The sequence below is a fragment of the Astyanax mexicanus genome, chromosome 22 (genome assembly GCF_023375975.1).
Source record: "Astyanax mexicanus isolate ESR-SI-001 chromosome 22, AstMex3_surface, whole genome shotgun sequence".
NCBI lineage: Eukaryota > Metazoa > Chordata > Actinopteri > Characiformes > Acestrorhamphidae > Astyanax > Astyanax mexicanus.
In genome coordinates, this window is record NC_064429.1 from 29,516,912 (window position 1) to 29,532,793 (window position 15,882).

Below are 15,882 nucleotides of genomic sequence, written 5' to 3' on the forward strand. Positions count from 1 at the left end.
TCAAATAAGTCATATCAAAAACAAAGTTTTTCCATTGTAGCTGATCATTTTTACTTAGAAATTTTTTTAAACGCGTCATTTTCATAGTGTTTCTTGGCAGTATTCATATCTGTATTCAGCTCTCAAATCTTTAATGAAAAATGAAAGGCGAAATGAAAGTCGCGAATCCAATCAAGGTCACTGTTCATAACAGCTCGTTGTTTAAAGCTGTATTGTTGGCCTCAGGGCAGCGTAACATCACAGTACAGTCTTTCTTCCCTCACGCTTTAATTACAGGCAATTACATGACAATAATGTTTCATTATATATTTGTTCTCTCCAATCTCCGCTATCGACTCTTCAATCCCACCTGGCCGTTCACCAGAAGCCTATCGGCGGCTCTCGACTGCGAGGAGCGCGGCTGAATTCTAATAAACTGCTATCAGCAAGCCACAGGGGGAGCTCCTTATCTGTAGTAGGCCAGCAGCTTGTATTACTGCCAGGGCTGCTTTTTTTCCCTGAGATATAAAATAAAATTGTCTTTGTGTGTCAATAAATCCATCCATCCAAAACTCATAAAAGCACCACTCCTATGGGTTCTTTACTGTATGTATGGATGCTGTATATACATTCTTTCATCTATGCTTCATCATGTGACCCATCAAGACGAATGATATTGACGTTAAGTGGCAGCTAACAGTTGTTGGTTACTGGAAATATTCCTGAATGCTACAATTATGCTTTACTTTCAGAGCATTTAGCATTTAGATGTTCTTATTCAAAGTCGGTCAGTGTTAGGAGTCTTGCCCAACGACTGTTATTAGTGATGTAATGCAGCATGCACCCAGTCACCCAGACCTGGAATTGAACCCCACTCTTCTCCCACATGATGTGGTAGCTCACTGGAAGATAGCGGTGTGATCCGCTGTGCCATATCAACCATAGCCATTAACGTTCTTTGACCAATCAATCTGTTCAATCAAGTTTTCTTGTTATTCTTATTAGAATGTTTTTATTTAACATTTTCAAACGTTCTGGTAAAGTCACTGCAATGTTATCAATGTTAACAGAGATTTTTAGAATCTCTGTAATCTCTTGTCCTCCTAAAATTGGTTGGTCTGCGGTTTGCTTCAAACAGATTTCCGAAGGACCAGAGATCGATACCCCAAACACAGCACATTGAGCAGATAGCTTGCACACCTGCAGCAAGCCAACCACAATAGAGTGTGTTTGAAGTGAACCCAAGAAACATGATTTCAGATGGACCAGGTATTGGTACTCTGACCAAAATGAACCAATCACTTAACCCCACACACAGCACAGGGAGCCAATAGCTTCTATGCCTGCAGTGGATCGCACCAGAGTCTGTTTGAAGTTAACCCAAGACAACACTTTTCAGGAGCTCAGTACTCTGAAGAGAATGAACCAATCACTTAACCCAACATACAGCACAGGGAGTGGATAGCTTCCATACCTACAGTGGACCGACCACCACAGAGTCAACTAGAATTGAACCCCAGACCACCAATTTCAAGAGGACCAGAGAATGTGTACTTTAAACAGAGTGACCCAATCATGTAACCCTACACATGGCAACAGGAGCAGATAGCTTCCACACCTACACTAAACCAACCACCCCAGACTACCAATTTCAGGAGGTACTAGAGATCTGTAGTCTGACCAGTTACCCAGCTTTAAACCCACTTGCACACTTTACCAAATTTACCAAACCCTCAGAGCAGGCATTCTAGTTCCGAAAGAAAAGGATAAACAGTCTAAACAGGAAAAGAAATGCATAAACATTTGAGAATGGCTGAAATTTATTGCATAATTGTTTAAAACCAGCCATCAGTCACTCCCACCACTGTACACATGCCTCCACCCAGACCAACTTCAAACTTCCGCAGAAGATATATCAGTCAGTGAGAAGCCTCGCAAACACCGTCTCTTATCCAGACTTTATTTGGAGGCGTGTTTACAGGCCCATTTCTCGTGTTCACAGGGAGACCGTGTGGGTGGGAGAGATAGGAGAAGGGGTCATCCGTCACGCCGCGCGATCTCTAGACGAATGTTTCCGCAAACTTATAAAAGACCCCCGAGTCAAATCACTAGCTCCTTTGGAGGGCAAGCTGGAAATTGCATAACACTTTGATGTGGCCACTTCCTCATGCTTTTCCCTCCCGAACATGGGGAGGAGATGCAGCAGGTTATTTATTTTTACAAATAGCCATCTGCTGTGGCAGATTGCAAGATGGCTGCTCTCTAAATAACATACCTGACCTGAATCGTGAGCAGAACCCTGCCCGGAGAACTGTCTGTGGAGGTAGATGAAAGAAAAAAAAATTAAGACCTGTTGTTTTTTTGTGTTAAAACAAATTGAGCTCCAGGAAACAAACATCCTGACACTTCCTGTTATTTCCTCTGGTAAAGGCGCGAGCTACGATGAACAGCAATCACTGCTGTATCTTCAACTGTTAGTCTTTCAGAACAATCCTGCAGGTTCTTCTCAAAGAAAGTAAAGACAATTTAGCTTCTACCAAATACTGTAGAGTCATGAGGCAAGCATGCAAGAATAAATGACTTAAAAAAACATAAGATATATAAGATAGATAACAATGCTTGCAAGTTAAAACTTTTGATGCAACCCCTGGTCTTGTAACACCTGGACCCTTGTAGATCATGCTGTACCTTCATGACATAGACAGTTCTTATCACCGGGGCAATCAGGCAATGATCAAACTGGTGGCGAGACTAAAGAAAAGCTAAGAGAAATATCAGCAACTAAAAACTGCCATGTGGACATGCAATGCCAAGTTGAATTTGCTTGATTTTATCTCAGACTTTCAATTGACAAACTGTTTTTGGAGATTACAGATAAACTATCTCCCATTTGCTTCTAGCCTTTAAGCATTTAGCTTTACTCCCCTTTCTGGTTAGCAAGTTTTTTTTTAGTCAATTTTAACCTTGATAAAGTATCTTCCAAAAGTAGCACTTTCACTAATGTAAAGGCATTTACTAGTGGATTGGGTTTATGTAAAATTTGGAAATTTGGTTTATCATTTTTAAGTGCAAAACTCTCATTTTCAACTATTACAAGGTAAAACACAATTTTAAACCCATTTTCTGAAAGGTTCTTTAGAATCAAAAAAGTTTCTTCCATGGTTTCCTTTAGTTAACCCGTTCTAGCATCTTTAGCCTTACAGCATTTTTTATGTACAGTGCTTGAAAAGTAAACCAAGAAAAATAGTTTGGGAATAGTCCTGCCCCTCTTCAAAATAAGTTTTGATTGGCTTATGTATTATGTTGACTGTACTTCTGTTTTGTTAAGCTACCAAAATGGATCTTACACAGCTCTGAAAAAAAAGACTACCCTCTAGAATATAATCAAGAGGAAGATGGATGATCACAAGCCATCAAACCAAACTGAACTGCTTGAATTTTTGCAACAGGAGTAAAGGCATAAAGTTATCCAAAAGCAGTGTGTAAGACTGGTGGAGGAGAACCGGCCAAGACGCATGAAAACTGTGATTAAAAACCAGGGTTATTCCACCAAATATTGATTTCTGAACTCTTAAAACTTTATGAGTATGAGCTTGTTCTCTTTTCTTTGCATTTTTTTTTTTGTTATTTCAGGCATTTCTCATTTTCTGAAAATAAATGCTCTAAATGACAATATATTTATTTGGAATTTGGGAGAAATGTTGTCTGTAGTTTATAGAAAAAAAACAACAATGTTCATTTTACTCAAACATAAACCTATAAATAGCAAAATCAGATAAACAGATTCAGAAACTGAAGTGGTCTCTTAATTTTTACCATAGCTGTATATCGTTATTGTTGATCAAGAACCTTGTACATTTATGTTTTCTGTGTTTAACTTTTAGGCATAATGTGAATCAATCACATAACTCTTACTGATTTCAGGTGATTCCAGAGGATGGTAATCTGAACAGAAAGAATCAATCACATAACCCCACACGCAGCACAGGGAGCGGATAGCTTCCAAACCTGTACGTAGTGTGAACCTTTTCTTGACAATTGGACCAAAGTAAATGTTTCATTCTGTCTTTTACTATTCATTATGATTCTTTCAACTAAATTATTTCAGTAAAGGTGTCTTTACAAGGAAAATTTCCTCTTCATCTGTGCCCAGTCAGAAAGCAGCACAGCATTCTCAGACTGGGCATGGTTGGCTCTGCTTGTTGGCGCTGCTCTCCTACCACTACAGGCAACTTTTCTAACTTTTAGTTTTAGTGAAAGTTCTCCATAACTGTGGATTACACTGATCTGATTGCACTGTGATTGCAACAGTCATTTGATGGAACTGATGGGCAATGAATCCGTTGAGTCGTAGCTCTATCATTTCCAGGCCGTATCATTTGATGAGTGCTAATAATGACCAGGCTAACTCCCAGAGTATCCATCTGCTGTGTGATGAGTCTGGAGGGAGTGACGGGCGTGGTACGGGCAGAGGAGAGTAAATTATCTGTGAACCATGTCGTCTGCTTGCAGTGTGGAGCCACCAGGTGTATATATGAGAAGATTAGTGCCAACCCTGCTGTGCTTTCCAAAGGCATGGTGAGTTCTGCTGCTGTACCACACAAAGGGCATATTTATTTTATGTTTTTATTATGCCTTTATTAAGATTTTTGTCCTTAATGGCATCCTTTCTCTTTAATTACTTTTACTTTTATACTTTAAAGCATCAGTCTGCATTATTTTGTTTCTAAACTGAAAGCAGAAGCATTTCTGAGTGCAGGAGGAACAACATATAGTGTTTAATGGTACCAGTGTGCTGGAACGGCCATCCCTGCTAAGCCTAATAATATATTAATTCTAAAAACTGGGGCGTCTGGTCGCTTTTTGAGTGAGTTTTTCTGGCCACGTCACGTGTCATTACATACTTACGTCACACGTACAGCCTCTAAAAGTCTCTAAAAGTGGATCTGACTTAGTTTTACTGAACGCGAGCGGCTAATGGAGCATTGGAGACTTCAGAAGGGGAAACTCAAAACTCAGTAGCTCATTCACTCATAGTAAAACCAAAGAAATGAAGGAGTGAAGTTTCTGACTGAGCTCTCTCTCTCTCTCTCTCTCTCTCTTTCTCTGACTGAACATAACCTGGATGCAGTCTCCTTTAAAAGGAGACCACATCACACCCACCCAGTTTAAAATGATTCTTCCGCATGCTCGATGTAATTACCCATTCTCACCAGAGAGGGCCCTAAATCCTGAAACTTACAGACATCAGCTTTGAGTAGTTTTAAATCCAGTACTTTTACTCTTTTACTTAAAGAGTAAAAACCTTGAGTTGATACTTCAACTTCTATAGAAGTATTTTAAACCCACACATTATTGTTAGCTTGTGCTAAACATACTCATTTTTTGTAAACAACTTTTTGCTTATGGAAAAGATGAGCAGTGGGACAGGTCAGTATGATACAGTGGATGATGTAAAACACCAAAATATATTGTCAATATACACAGTATTATAACATTAAAAAAATAATAAACATAATTATGTTGGACTGAGATACAACAAAAAAAAAAAAAACACAAAACAAATACAGCTCTGCAAAAAAAAGTTTCTGAATCAGTTTCTCTGATTTTGCTATTTATAGGTTTATGTTTGAGTAAAATGAACATTGTTCTTTTATTCTATAAACTACAGACAACATTTCTCCCAAATTCCAAATAAAAATATTGTCATTTAGAGCACAAGTTCATATTCAAAAAGAGTTCAGAAATCAATATTTGGTGGAATAATCCTGGATTTTAATCACAGTTTTCATGCATCTTGGCTTGTTCTCCTCCACTAGTCTTACACACTGCTTTTGGATAACTTCATGCCTGCACTCCTGGTGCAGAAATTCAAGGAATTCAGTTTGGTTTGATGGCTTGTGATCATCCATCTTCCTATTGATTATATTTCAGAGGTTTTCAATAATAACTTATTATTACTAAGTTATTAATGCTTCGTTTTATATGTCAGAATGTCAACTGTCTCCAGATTCTAGCTAGGAGGTGTTAAGCTACTTTGAGCTGGATAACGGTGGAAAAGGCGATTAATCACCCAGTCTGAAGGGTGTTTGGATAAAACTATTAAAATTTCTGGATCTCGGAATGCTGTGGGAGAGCGGAGGTGTGCTATTCATCAATTTTATCATGTTTCATCATTTTTATCATGTTTTACTACACCAAAAGTCCATTTTACTCCGGAGTTCTCCAGTAAGATGGAACTCCAGCAGAAAACGATGTTCAGAACCCATCCGGAGAAGAGCAGCGGGGATTGGATTAGACAACTGTCAGTCAATTGAGGACATGTAGATCCAGGCCCTCCATGAAACTTCCAAACAGATGGCCTACCATGGAGTCTTGAGATGGAAGCCCCCCCACTCCTACCCTCCCTCCCTCCTCCTCATCATCACCAATCCCTCACCAGAATAAAACCCGCTGGCGAGATGCTGTAAGCCCCTAAGATTGGTCTAAACTCCTCTGGTGGACGGGGGGCTAAATTCAGCACAATTTCTTTAATGCTGGTGCTTTTAATCTGCACTGCAGTGCTTTCCATCCGTTTTCAGACCTCAGTGCTCCTCAGATTGAGCTGCAGAGCCACGGGTTGCAGCATTACGCTGGTATTAGGCCCTGGTTTCATTTAGGGAAGTAATCAAATTTGTCACACAACTTTATACTGTTTATACTGTACACACACGAACACGGGCCCCGCAAATATTTGGACTCTGACACGTGTAAGTGTCTGTAAGTCTGTGTGTAAGTCTGTGTGTGTAAGGGGGGGCTCAGGCCTTCTTCTAGGGGGCCAAAAGCAGCAGCAGGAGGAGGAGGACAAGGAGGAGGACAAGAAGAAGGAGGAGGAGGAGGAGGAGGAGGAGGATGATGACCCTGTGGGCCCAAAGCTGAGGAGGAGGCTGAGCCTTAACCCAAGCAGGTGTCCCCGCTGACATCTGCCTCAATTCTCTGGGGAACCACCAGCACACAGCCAGCAGCACGACCCCAACAATAGACGACAAGCTTTGATGAACTCCATCTGCATATAAAAAGGTAGGTTTTTATTGCTTTCAGAGGCAATCTTCACTTTTTTTTTATTTTTGCTCGTTATTTTGGTGGATTTGGTGAAATGTGTATCATTAAGGACATGTAGAATTTGTTGGCTTTTGTGAATGCATTTTAAAATTTGTTTTATGGGATTTTGATGTTTGCAGGTTGGTAGATCTCGATTCTTTTTTTTTGACAAAAATTATTGATTGAGTAATTTATGATGACGCCAACTTTCTTCTACATGTTGACTGGCTTTAGAAGATGTTTTTTCTATTTCTTGCTATAGTTTTTTAAGGACTTTTGTATTCATTCATTTTAGCTTTAATGTGGTTGGTAGATAAAATTTCTTTGATAGTAAAAAAAAAAACTCTACCTGCATATAAAAAGATACTTTTTATTTTTGATAAAAAAGTTTTTGGATGACATTTTTATGATTTCTTGCTAAAGTGTTGAGCATTTGAATGATTTTTTTTTTTACATTTTAATTGGTTTATATGACATTTATGAGGTTTCTCAAAAATAATGATGAATCTTTTTTGGTCCTTATGAATCTGCTTTGATCCTAAAATGAGCTTTTAAAAATATCTATTTCTTTATTGGTTTTACAGGACATTTTTGAGTTTTCATTTTGGTAGAAACGTTTTTGAATTTTTTACTAATTTGTTTGTATCTGTAATCTGTTAGCTTTTGGATTTTTTTACATGTTTTGGATGTAAGTTTTGGGAAATGACTGTAACTTATTATAAGGCAAACTTTTGTGCACAGTTGTCGAGTTTTAAAGTACGAATATGTGAACAGAATTTAGATTTGATTTTAAGATTTGTTGTGGCTGGCCTACTATTCTACTGTATGGACAAATGGCTTGGTGATGAGGCCAAGTTGTTTGGCATTGCTTTAAGTATAAAATTATTTTTTACTTCATATAAAAAAGGTCCAATATTGATTTGTTTTTAAAGAAGAGGTTTATTCTAAAAGCTTTGGTGGATTATGAGATATCTATTCGTATGTTTGTTGAATTTTTTGGCATTTGGATATTGGATTGTTTTGAGTTTAGATGTGATTGGCTTTGGAATATCTTCTTTTTTGATCATTACTTCATACATTTCTTCAATACGCATTGCTTCAAGATACATTTTAATTGTTTTTAGTTTGGTTTTGAGTTGAGATTTTTGAAATTTCATGCTATTAATTTTTATTTGAGATTCATTCTATTGATTTATTTATTTTTTGAGTTTGCATGTGGTTGGCAGATCTCCGTTTTTGAAAAATCAGATGATGAGTCCAACTTTTTTCGGCACTGCTTCGAGCCTAAAGCCATGTAATGCAGTTATTTTGCTGCTTTTGCTGCTTGGAATCGTTGAACTAAGCGCTTGTATCATTTTCACAACAAAGCCATCAGCCTTGTCATCAAATATTCATGGATTTCATTAACCCATTTTTCCCTTTCTGAAATGTAATCAGGCAGAAAACTATCACCCCAAAGAAAAAACAGCCGTCCGTGTGGAATATTGATCCCTTCCCATCTAAAATTAAGCACTGAACAGCCCTCATCCGTTTCAGTCAACATGGAGCAGTTGGCTCCCCCTTCTTGACCTGGATAATAAGATTAAAAAGTCCTGTGATCAGCAATGCATCAAACAGCTCAGTGGGAATATTTTGAAGATTTGCAGAGATGTTGAGATGATCTGGATGTTTTGTGTGTCAAGTTGACTGCTGGGTGTTCGTGATGCTCCTGACAATAGTGACTGACTGGGATTTTACAGAATGATGCTGTAGATAGAAGAATAGTTTTTATTAATGAGATGTTTGAGTGCATAGAAAGCTTAGAGAATTTCTACATCATTTAAAAAATAATCTGGCCTATTTTAGAGAACCCCGACAGAGACTTAGACTCCACAGAAATACAGCATGAACTGAAGAAAGTAATGTACAGTATCTAGTCACTACTCAACTTGCCTCAGCTATACTTACTTTTTGGTATCTGGTACTAGATTCATTTTCCACTGCCACAATTTTTAGTGGCCACAAATTTTCCCACCAAATATCAATGATCACAAATGCTTTTGTTGGACACCCAATAAATCCACGGAATGTGTCTACCGATTAAAAAGATTTGGACCACTTGTACGTGGTTTAAATCCGATACATGTGACCCAGTCTGAACGGCCAGATTGGAATTCATGCAATTTTATGTCAAGCCAACCTACATTCTCCCAAGCCAAAGCCAAACCAACCCAACTTAATCCAATACAACCCTACACCAAACCAACCCAACCCCAAACCAAACAAATCGAACCCAACCCAACCCCCAAACCAAACCAAACCAAACCAGACAAGCAAAATTAATCCAAATCAAACCAAACCAAACCAAACCAACCCAACCCTAAACCTGACTGGCCAAATCGAGCCCAAACCAACACAACTCCAAATCATACCAAATCAAACCAAACCAACCCTAAACTAACCCCATCACAACCAAATTTAACCAAATCAAATCAAACTTAACCAGACAAGCCAAGCACAAACAACCCTGCCCCAAACCAAACCAACCCGATCCCAAACCTAACCCAAACCAGACAAGTCCAACCCAACCCAAAACCACACCAGAAATCAAACCCAAATCCAAAACCCAATAAAACCAACCCAACCCCATCTCAAACCAAACCCAAACCAGACAAGTCCAACCTAACACAAAACCACACCAAAGATCAAACCCAAATTCAAAACCCAATAAAACCAACCCAAACTTAACCCAAGTCTGGACCCAGACCCCAACCCAACCCCAAAATCCCAACCACAAGACCCAGACCCCAACCCAAACCTTCCTGAACTTTAACCTTAATCTAAACCACACCCAAAACCAAATCCAAACCCAAGCCCAACCCCAGACCAGCCCAACCCAATCCCAATCCTAAACTCAAACCCAAACCCAAACCAGCCCAACTCCAAATCAAATCAAATCAAATCAAATCAAACCAAACCATATGGAAAACAAAACTGCAAATGAACAACCGTATTAACTGATTTAGACCAGAGAAAACCAACTACACATGTTAATGCTCTACGAAAATGGTGAAAAAAATATCCAATTTGGGCCTTTTTCAACGTAGCCTTCTTAGAAAGACAAGGAGAAAGCAATCAAGGAGATGAAGGAAAGTGTGAAAGAGAGAGAGAGAGAAAGAGAGAGAGAGAGATAAAGAAAGACAAAGAGAGATAGAAGGAGAAGAATGGGAGATTGAGGCTGAAGTGGAACACTTTAGTATTCAGTGCTAACAATGAAAGTGAAGAGCAGGCGTTTGGCTTTTGGAGAAGCCTGTAGCTGAAAGGTCATTGAAGGCATGCTCCTTCCAGATGTTCAACAGCCAGAAGCTTTTAATGAGGGCAGCTCACTCAGTGGACATATTAATGACTTTAGCCCACGCTGATTTCTGCATGCAGTTAAGAAAGAAGACTCCTCGTTTGGACTGGATTTAATGAAAGTTCATACCACTTATATTCTATCTGTTCTGTGGTTTAAGCAAATTGCAAATTTTTCTGTTGCTAGAAAATATTCTACCATTTCAACCTGTGGTTGGGGAACAATGGCGTTCAATTAAATATGGATATAAGTGGTTGGGAGAATGATCTCCAGGATTTTTGTAAACGTTCTTTAGGTTCTTTTCTTAAAAACAAGGCGATTCTTCAGGGATTCTTTAGAAAATAAAAATAATAAAAAATAATGTATTTATGCAGAAACACATCAATTTCTGTTTTCATGATTTTTCCTACTGTGAGGAACAACATTATCACTATTATTGCCAAATTGACCCTATGCATGTTTAACAATTAAAAAATACAATACAATAATAATTTACCCATGATAATTCACATTTAAAAATTCACAATTGTTTTTTTAGATGTGACACAATGAGACAAACTTTGAGACAACAGATTAACATTATAAATTTCATATCTTTAACCTTTAAAGCCTCTAGTTAATGATTTATATGACCCAAACAATGTGTGTGCATTAAATTTGACATATTCCGTTTTCATGTTCACAAGTACACAAATTAAGCTTTGAAACTTAATTACAAATGAGTCAGTTTGTCCCATTTTATAACAGTGACGTTAGGCTTGCTAACGTAGCATCAGTTAGCTATTACTTTACCAATATTTACTTTTTTATTCTGCTTTATTCAATTCTTTATTCTTCTCACAGAGATTTCTAAAAGGATACTAAGGCTTTTTGCAGGACACTGTGTTTGCCTGTAAGTGTGTTCCGTACCTGGCAAACTGGGGTGTGGAAATAGGACTAGGGCAGGGGTGTCCAAACTTTTTTTGTTGGGGGACAGAACAAGAATTATATTTGAAGTCACGGGCCACAGACTCTGTAATAAAACAAATAATGAAATATACCACTTAAAATAATACATTTTCCTGAATACTTTCATTTACACATCATTTTACTTGATTTACTATCTTAATCTTTGACAGTGTTGTGTAAACTAAGATTTTTCAAGTTGATGTTTCATTTCATGATGTCTCTTAATATTAAACTCCTTAATTACGGCAACTTTTAGACTCTTTTGCCCTTTTTCTACACTAAAACCGCGCACTCTCTTCGCTTTTAGACTCTTTGGCCCGTTTTTTCTGCGCTAGAAATGCGCACTCTCTCCGCTTTTAGACTCTTTTACGACGTTTTTCTGAGCTAGAAATGCGCACTCTCTCCGCTTTTAGACTCTTTGGCCCGTTTTTTCTGAGCTAGAAATGCGCACCATCTCCGCATTTAGATTCTTTGGCCCGTTTTTCTGCACTAGAAATGCGCACCCTCTCCGCTTTTAGACTCTTTGGCTCGTTTCTGACACCCAGCGTTTAAACTTTGAATCTCACATTATAAAAACCTGCTTAACCGCGGGCCAACTTTCATTCTATTTTTAAAATACCTCGCGGGCCGCTCCAAAGAAGGAAACGGGCCGCAAATGGCCTGCGGGCCGTAGTTTGGACACCCCTGGACTAGGGAATGGGCAGTGGGTGGCATCAGAGGCTAAAACACAGAAACAGATGTCCGCTATGGAACAGACAATCCAAAGAAGGAAGAAGAACATAGTGTAAGAAGCTCTACTGTCAAGAGATACCAGTGCTAATATTTGTTAAACATGATTTCTTAATATGACAAAAACATATCTCAATTATTTAATGAGTTAGCACAGAAAAGTAGAGAGAATTCATGCTGCTCTACATTGAGAAATCTGACCGGTGTTCTGTCGAGTTATGCTATGTTGTCAAACCATGCTTCCCTAGTGTATATTTAAGTTCTCTGTAAAACGCAGAGTCAACCGGAGATCCTATTTAAACCTATAGTTAACGTTACTTACATAAGCTCTTTATCTGATGAGACAGCCTGGCTTCAGCTTTGTCTGTTTGCTGTCGTGAGGCGAGATGGGCGAGGCCATGAATACTTCATCACGGGTTGACGTAGACCTGTGTGCTTTTTCTGATCCATTCGTTTTTCTGAGGCTTTTTTTGTTTTCTTAGCTACTGCAGACAATGGTGTCAAGAACAGTTTCATGGGCAGCGTGTATATACAACTTAGAGAGATCTACAGTAGTGGAAGGAGACCTTTAATAAAGTAAATATTACATGCTAAGAGTACTCTTAAAACCCCATATTTTGGTACCACTTTAAAATAAGACTACCATTATAAAAGTTTTATAAATGGTTTATAAATTAGATTAATAATTATTGTTGATAAGGTTGTAAATAATGTCTCAAAAACCATTGATAAGCAGTTACAACACATCAATTGAAAAGGCAACAGTGATATATATATATATATATATATATATATATATATATATATATATATATATATATATATATATATATATATATATATATATATTAATATGACAGTTTAATTCTGATTGATGGAAAACACAAAGTAAGATCAGTATCTAGAAAGATCTGAGGTTTGACAGGATAAATGAGTGTGGAATGAATTTGTGTATTTATCTTGATATAGACTTTATTCTATTTTATTTTATCTTATATTTATCTTATTTTAACAATTGCTCTTTTGGGTGTAAACTGGATCATTTGTATACAATTTCGTTCCACCTCAATATACCACATGATGTGATGTGAATAACAATAAAGTCTTCTTGAATCTTTGAAAACTGCTTTTTAATGGGTTTTAAAGTATTTGCAACCTAGTTAATAACCATTAACCATTAATAAACTCCCTTATAAATCATTCATAAACCCTTTATAAAGGTTTAATAAAACCTTTTGTAACAATACAGTCACCTCAATCTTTCAATGTAAAAAAAAAATATATATATATATTTTTTTTCGATAACCCAACTAAAAAACGAATGAAAATGTGAATACTGAGGCTTCAGCACTTTTACTAGTGTAAAAAATCAAGAAGTTCACGTATATATTAAGACGTGGAGCTCAGTACTGAGACCTGCTCTGTGGTGGAGGATTCTTCCAGACGAGGGTGAGCCGAGGCTGGAGCTTCCTGAGCTGGATTCAGTCTGTCTGGGTTTGGGATTAAGGGGAAGATTTTTAGGCAGATCAGTAGCTTTGGGGTCTATACTCACGCGAAGACAAGGCCCTCGTGATTAGTGCCCCTATTGTCAGTGGTGGCATCCGTCACTGGAGCAATGCCAGCAATTCCCTGTGATCTTAATATCATCTTAATATCATCTTAATGATATGGATATGAGTTATGGAGGGACCAGGATGATGTTCTTAGTCAGTGGCTTTTGTGGTTCTCTCCTACAGAGCCAATGAAGGGACATGTTTTTTATTTTTATAAGTGTTAGGCATGGATATTAACAAGTGCGCACCAGATACTATTGAGAGCGCACTACTACATACTACTAGGTAAGCCTATTATATGAACAGGAGTGTACCATGTATTGGAGCCCCTGAGGGGATGTGTTTTTTATTTTTATAAGAGTTAAGCATGGATATTATCAAGTGCGCACTAGATACTATAAAGTGTCCACTACTACATACTAATAGGTGAGCATATTGTATGATCAGAGTTGTACTACCTATTCCTATGTACACTATGTAATGAAAACCAGATACTTTGTGGTGAGCACCATATACTATCAGGTGAGCACCAGATACCATTAAGTAAGATAACATGATATGGGCACAGGATACTATGTGGTGAGCATCTAATACTGTCAGGCGAGCCACTGAAACTAATAGAAAAAAAAACACTGTTCACTGGGCGACATAATATCTGGTGCTCACCTGATAGTATCAGGTGCCTACCAGATAGTATCTGTAGTGCTCTTAATACTATATAGTGTTCATCTGAAAGAATATGCTGCTTATCTGTATCCAGTGCTCAACTGCTTCTAGTTTCTAGCATTTACTGTATTATCTGGTGCGTGCTTAATGTTATCTGGGCTTACCCGATAGAACCTAGTGCTCACTTGATAGTATCTCATGTGACCATATAGTATTGGGTGCACATTTGATTGTATCTGATGCTCAGCTGATAGTATTGAATGTGCACCTGATAGTATCACGCAGGCACCTGCCGCTATCTAGTGCTCATCTAATAGAGTCTGGAGTGTATTTAATAGTATATAGTGCTCACCTCATAGTATTCAATGCTCACCACATAGTATCTAGTGTGCACCTGATAGTATTTAGTGCTAACCACATAGTATGTGGTGCTTATTACATAGTACATTGTGCTCATCTCATAGTATTTGGTGCACACTTAATGTAACCTAGTGCTCGGTTGATGTTATCCAGTGCTCACTTGATGTTATCCAGTGCTTACTTGATGTTATCCAGTGCTCACTTGATGTTATCCAGTGATTACTTCATGTTATCCAGTGCTCACTTGATGTTATCCAGTGATTACTTCATGTTATCCAGTGCTCACTTGATATTATCCAGTGCTTACTTGATGATGTTATCCAGTGCTCACTTGATATTATCCAGTGCTTACTTAATGTTATCTGGTACACACTTAGTGTTATCCAGTGCTTACTTGATGTCATCCAGTGCTTACTTGATATAATCTGGTGCACACTTGATGTTATCTAGTACCTACTTGATGTTATCTAGTGCTTACTTGATGTTATCTGGTGCTCACTTGATGTTATCTGTTGCTGATTTGATATTATCCAGTGCTTACTTGATATTATCTAGTGTTCACTTGATGCTATCCAGTGTTTCCTTAGTGTTATCTAGTGCTCACTTGATATTATCCAGTGCTTACTTGATGTTATCCAGTGCTTACTTGATGTTATCCAGTGCTCACTTGATGTTATCCAGTGCTCACTTGATGTTATCCAGTGATTACTTCATGTTATCCAGTGCTCACTTGATATTATCCAGTGCTCACTTGATATTATCCATTGCTTACTTGATGATGTTATCCAGTGCTCACTTGATATTATCCAGTGCTTACTTAATGTTATCTGGTACACACTTAGTGTTATTCAGTGCTTACTTGATATAATCTGGTGCACACTTGATGTTATCTAGTACCTACTTGATGTTATCTAGTGCTTACTTGATGTTATCTGGTGCTCACTTGATGTTATCTGGTGCTCATCTTTTCTTTTTTTTTACATAAAATTCACGTCTCTTCAGGGTCTTTATATTCTCTCAGTTACAGAATAAAGAAGAAGAATCATGTAAATAATGTCTGTGTGGTTTTCTGAGAGCTGGATGAAATTTTGATGGTATCCAGTTGGAGGGAATTCATACTAAATCCACACAAGCAGCCTAACATCTAATTCATATACTGAGAAATCCAAACGTCCAATTACCTCAAAGCAGCACATGTTCTCCAGCCCTCTGTAAAGCTTTCATTTATCCGCA

General features: G+C 37.9%; 1 protein-coding gene across 1 annotated transcript in view; it reads left to right on the top strand.

Annotated features, from left to right (window-relative positions):
* Positions 1–6,976: 6,976 nt before the first annotated feature.
* The window catches only part of tncb (tenascin Cb), a 182,505-nt gene continuing 173,599 nt past the window's right edge, over positions 6,977–15,882 (top strand). The window contains exon 1 of the mRNA XM_049470312.1: positions 6,977–7,038. The gene's annotated coding sequence lies outside the window, so the exon portion shown is untranslated. The remainder of the gene's footprint in view (positions 7,039–15,882) is intronic.